Source organism: Festucalex cinctus, unplaced genomic scaffold, assembly GCF_051991245.1.
Source record: "Festucalex cinctus isolate MCC-2025b unplaced genomic scaffold, RoL_Fcin_1.0 HiC_scaffold_23, whole genome shotgun sequence".
NCBI classification, from domain to species: Eukaryota; Metazoa; Chordata; class Actinopteri; order Syngnathiformes; family Syngnathidae; genus Festucalex; species Festucalex cinctus.
In genome coordinates, this window is record NW_027520270.1 from 869,493 (window position 1) to 875,710 (window position 6,218).

The following is a 6,218-nucleotide window of genomic DNA, read 5'->3' on the forward strand; positions in this document are numbered from 1 at the left end:
TTTAAAGCAATAAAAAGGTGATTATGGCTGTCAAACCTAAACCAAACGTTGTGCACTCAAATCTTTTGCTGTATTTAGTTTATTTTGGCATCCGGATGATGATTCTAGCATGAAATTGCTTGGGCACCTGTTAATTTTTAAGATTTTGACACATTCAGCTCAAATGTACACAATTGCTGATTATGGCTGTCAAACCTAAACCAAACGTTGTGCACTCAAATCTTTTGCTATATTTAGTTTATTTTGGCATCCGGATGATGATTCTAGCATGAAATTGCTTGGGCACCTGTTAATTTTTAAGATTTTGACACATTCAGCTCAAATGTACAATCATGCGCTAAAAACGCATTTAAAGCAATAAAAAGGTGATTATGGCTGTCAAACCTAAACCAAACGTTGTGCACTCAAATCTTTTGCTGTATTTAGTTTATTTTGGCATCCGGATGATGATTCTAGCATGAAATTGCTTGGGCACCTGTTAATTTTTAAGATTTTGACACATTCAGCTCAAATGTACACAATTGCTGATTATGGCTGTCAAATCTAAACCAAACGTTGTGCACTCAAATCTTTTGCTATATTTAGTTTATTTTGGCATCCGGATGATGATTCTAGCATGAAATTGCTTGGGCACCTGTTAATTTTTAAGATTTTGACACATTCAGCTCAAATGTACAATCATGCGCTAAAAACGCATTTAAAGCAATAAAAAGGTGATTATGGCTGTCAAACCTAAACCAAACGTTGTGCACTCAAATCTTTTGCTGTATTTAGTTTATTTTGGCATCCGGATGATGATTCTAGCATGAAATTGCTTGGGCACCTGTTAATTTTTAAGATTTTGACACATTCAGCTCAAATGTACACAATTGCTGATTATGGCTGTCAAATCTAAACCAAACGTTGTGCACTCAAATCTTTTGCTGTATTTAGTTTATTTTGGCATCCGGATGATGATTCTAGCATGAAATTGCTTGGGCACCTGTTAATTTTTAAGATTTTGACACATTCAGCTCAAATGTACAATCATGCGCTAAAAACGCATTTAAAGCAATAAAAAGGTGATTATGGCTGTCAAACCTAAACCAAACGTTGTGCACTCAAATCTTTTGCTGTATTTAGTTTATTTTGGCATCCGGATGATGATTCTAGCATGAAATTGCTTGGGCACCTGTTAATTTTTAAGATTTTGACACATTCAGCTCAAATGTACACAATTGCTGATTATGGCTGTCAAATCTAAACCAAACGTTGTGCACTCAAATCTTTTGCTGTATTTAGTTTATTTTGGCATCCGGATGATGATTCTAGCATGAAATTGCTTGGGCACCTGTTAATTTTTAAGATTTTGACACATTCAGCTCAAATGTACAATCATGCGCTACAAACGCATTTAAAGCAATAAAAAGGTGATTATGGCTGTCAAACCTAAACCAAATGTTGTGCACTCAAATCTTTTGCTATATTTAGTTTATTTTGGCATCCGGATGATGATTCTAGCATGAAATTGCTTGGGCACCTGTTAATTTTTAAGATTTTGACACATTCAGCTCAAATGTACACAATTGCTGATTATGGCTGTCAAACCTAAACCAAACGTTGTGCACTCAAATCTTTTGCTATATTTAGTTTATTTTGGCATCCGGATGATGATTCTAGCATGAAATTGCTTGGGCACCTGTTAATTTTTAAGATTTTGACACATTCAGCTCAAATGTACAATCATGCGCTAAAAACGCATTTAAAGCAATAAAAAGGTGATTATGGCTGTCAAACCTAAACCAAACGTTGTGCACTCAAATCTTTTGCTGTATTTAGTTTATTTTGGCATCCGGATGATGATTCTAGCATGAAATTGCTTGGGCACCTGTTAATTTTTAAGATTTTGACACATTCAGCTCAAATGTACACAATTGCTGATTATGGCTGTCAAATCTAAACCAAACGTTGTGCACTCAAATCCTTTGCTGTATTTAGTTTATTTTGGCATCCGGATGATGATTCTAGCATGAAATTGCTTGGGCACCTGTTAATTTTTAAGATTTTGACACATTCAGCTCAAATGTACAATCATGCGCTAAAAACGCATTTAAAGCAATAAAAAGGTGATTATAGCTGTCAAACCCAAACCAAACGTTGTGCACTCAAATCTTTTGCTGTATTTAGTTTATTTTGGCATCCGGATGATGATTCTAGCATGAAATTACTTGGGCACCTGTTAATTTTTAAGATTTTGACACATTCAGCTCAAATGTACACAATTGCTGATTATGGCTGTCAAATCTAAACCAAACGTTGTGCACTCAAATCTTTTGCTGTATTTAGTTTATTTTGGCATCCGGATGATGATTCTAGCATGAAATTGCTTGGGCACCTGTTAATTTTTAAGATTTTGACACATTCAGCTCAAATGTACAATCATGCGCTACAAACGCATTTAAAGCAATAAAAAGGTGATTATGGCTGTCAAACCTAAACCAAACGTTGTGCACTCAAATCTTTTGCTATATTTAGTTTATTTTGGCATCCGGATGATGATTCTAGCATGAAATTGCTTGGGCACCTGTTAATTTTTAAGATTTTGACACATTCAGCTCAAATGTACACAATTGCTGATTATGGCTGTCAAACCTAAACCAAACGTTGTGCACTCAAATCTTTTGCTATATTTAGTTTATTTTGGCATCCGGATGATGATTCTAGCATGAAATTGCTTGGGCACCTGTTAATTTTTAAGATGTTGACACATTCAGCTCAAATGTACAATCATGCGCTAAAAACGCATTTAAAGCAATAAAAAGGTGATTATGGCTGTCAAACCTAAACCAAACGTTGTGCACTCAAATCTTTTGCTGTATTTAGTTTATTTTGGCATCCGGATGATGATTCTAGCATGAAATTGCTTGGGCACCTGTTAATTTTTAAGATTTTGACACATTCAGCTCAAATGTACACAATTGCTGATTATGGCTGTCAAATCTAAACCAAACGTTGTGCACTCAAATCTTTTGCTGTATTTAGTTTATTTTGGCATTCGGATGATGATTCTAGCATGAAATTGCTTGGGCACCTGTTAATTTTTAAGATTTTGACACATTCAGCTCAAATGTACAATCATGCGCTACAAACGCATTTAAAGCAATAAAAAGGTGATTATGGCTGTCAAACCTAAACCAAACGTTGTGCACTCAAATCTTTTGCTATATTTAGTTTATTTTGGCATCCGGATGATGATTCTAGCATGAAATTGCTTGGGCACCTGTTAATTTTTAAGATTTTGACACATTCAGCTCAAATGTACAATCATGCGCTAAAAACGCATTTAAAGCAATAAAAAGGTGATTATGGCTGTCAAACCTAAACCAAACGTTGTGCACTCAAATCTTTTGCTGTATTTAGTTTATTTTGGCATCCGGATGATGATTCTAGCATGAAATTGCTTGGGCACCTGTTAATTTTTAGGATTTTGACACATTCAGCTCAAATGTACACAATTGCTGATTATGGCTGTCAAATCTAAACCAAACGTTGTGCACTCAAATCTTTTGCTGTATTTAGTTTATTTTGGCATCCGGATGATGATTCTAGCATGAAATTGCTTGGGCACCTGTTAATTTTTAAGATTTTGACACATTCAGCTCAAATGTACAATCATGCGCTAAAAACGCATTTAAAGCAATAAAAAGGTGATTATGGCTGTCAAACCTAAACCAAACGTTGTGCACTCAAATCTTTTACTGTATTTAGTTTATTTTGGCATCCGGATGATGATTCTAGCATGAAATTGCTTGGGCACCTGTTAATTTTTAAGATTTTGACACATTCAGCTCAAATGTACACAATTGCTGATTATGGCTGTCAAATCTAAACCAAACGTTGTGCACTCAAATCTTTTGCTGTATTTAGTTTATTTTGGCATCCGGATGATGATTCTAGCATGAAATTGCTTGGGCACCTGTTAATTTTTAAGATTTTGACACATTCAGCTCAAATGTACAATCATGCGCTAAAAACGCATTTAAAGCAATAAAAAGGTGATTATGGCTGTCAAACCTAAACCAAACGTTGTGCACTCAAATCTTTTGCTGTATTTAGTTTATTTTGGCATCCGGATGATGATTCTAGCATGAAATTGCTTGGGCACTTGTTAATTTTTAAGATTTTGACACATTCAGCTCAAATGTACACAATTGCTGATTATGGCTGTCAAATCTAAACCAAACGTTGTGCACTCAAATCTTTTGCTGTATTTAGTTTATTTTGGCATCCGGATGATGATTCTAGCATGAAATTGCTTGGGCACCTGTTAATTTTTAAGATGTTAACACATTCAGCTCAAATGTACAATCATGCGCTAAAAACGCATTTAAAGCAATAAAAAGGTGATTATGGCTGTCAAACCTAAACCAAACGTTGTGCACTCAAATCTTTTGCTGTATTTAGTTTATTTTGGCATCCGGATGATGATTCTAGCATGAAATTGCTTGGGCACCTGTTAATTTTTAAGATTTTGACACATTCAGCTCAAATGTACACAATTGCTGATTATGGCTGTCAAATCTAAACCAAACGTGCACTCAAATCTTTTGCTGTATTTAGTTTATTTTGGCATCCGGATGATGATTCTAGCATGAAATTGCTTGGGCACCTGTTAATTTTTAAGATTTTGACACATTCAGCTCAAATGTACAATCATGCGCTAAAAACGCATTTAAAGCAATAAAAAGGTGATTATGGCTGTCAAACCTAAACCAAACGTTGTGCACTCAAATCTTTTGCTGTATTTAGTTTATTTTGGCATCCGGATGATGATTCTAGCATGAAATTGCTTGGGCACTTGTTAATTTTTAAGATTTTGACACATTCAGCTCAAATGTACACAATTGCTGATTATGGCTGTCAAATCTAAACCAAACGTTGTGCACTCAAATCTTTTGCTGTATTTAGTTTATTTTGGCATCCGGATGATGATTCTAGCATGAAATTGCTTGGGCACCTGTTAATTTTTAAGATGTTGACACATTCAGCTCAAATGTACAATCATGCGCTAAAAACGCATTTAAAGCAATAAAAAGGTGATTATGGCTGTCAAACCTAAACCAAACGTTGTGCACTCAAATCTTTTGCTGTATTTAGTTTATTTTGGCATCCGGATGATGATTCTAGCATGAAATTGCTTGGGCACCTGTTAATTTTTAAGATTTTGACACATTCAGCTCAAATGTACACAATTGCTGATTATGGCTGTCAAATCTAAACCAAACGTTGTGCACTCAAATCTTTTGCTGTATTTAGTTTATTTTGGCATCCGGATGATGATTCTAGCATGAAATTGCTTGGGCACCTGTTAATTTTTAAGATTTTGACACATTCAGCTCAAATGTACAATCATGCGCTACAAACGCATTTAAAGCAATAAAAAGGTGATTATGGCTGTCAAACCTAAACCAAACGTTGTGCACTCAAATCTTTTGCTATATTTAGTTTATTTTGGCATCCGGATGATGATTCTAGCATGAAATTGCTTGGGCACCTGTTAATTTTTAAGATTTTGACACATTCAGCTCAAATGTACACAATTGCTGATTATGGCTGTCAAACCTAAACCAAACGTTGTGCACTCAAATCTTTTGCTATATTTAGTTTATTTTGGCATCCGGATGATGATTCTAGCATGAAATTGCTTGGGCACCTGTTAATTTTTAAGATTTTGACACATTCAGCTCAAATGTACAATCATGCGCTAAAAACGCATTTAAAGCAATAAAAAGGTGATTATGGCTGTCAAACCTAAACCAAACGTTGTGCACTCAAATCTTTTGCTGTATTTAGTTTATTTTGGCATCCGGATGATGATTCTAGCATGAAATTGCTTGGGCACCTGTTAATTTTTAAGATTTTGACACATTCAGCTCAAATGTACACAATTGCTGATTATGGCTGTCAAATCTAAACCAAACGTTGTGCACTCAAATCTTTTGCTGTATTTAGTTTATTTTGGCATCCGGATGATGATTCTAGCATGAAATTGCTTGGGCACCTGTTAATTTTTAAGATTTTGACACATTCAGCTCAAATGTACAATCATGCGCTAAAAACGCATTTAAAGCAATAAAAAGGTGATTATGGCTGTCAAACCTAAACCAAACGTTGTGCACTCAAATCTTTTGCTGTATTTAGTTTATTTTGGCATCCGGATGATGATTCTAGCATGAAAT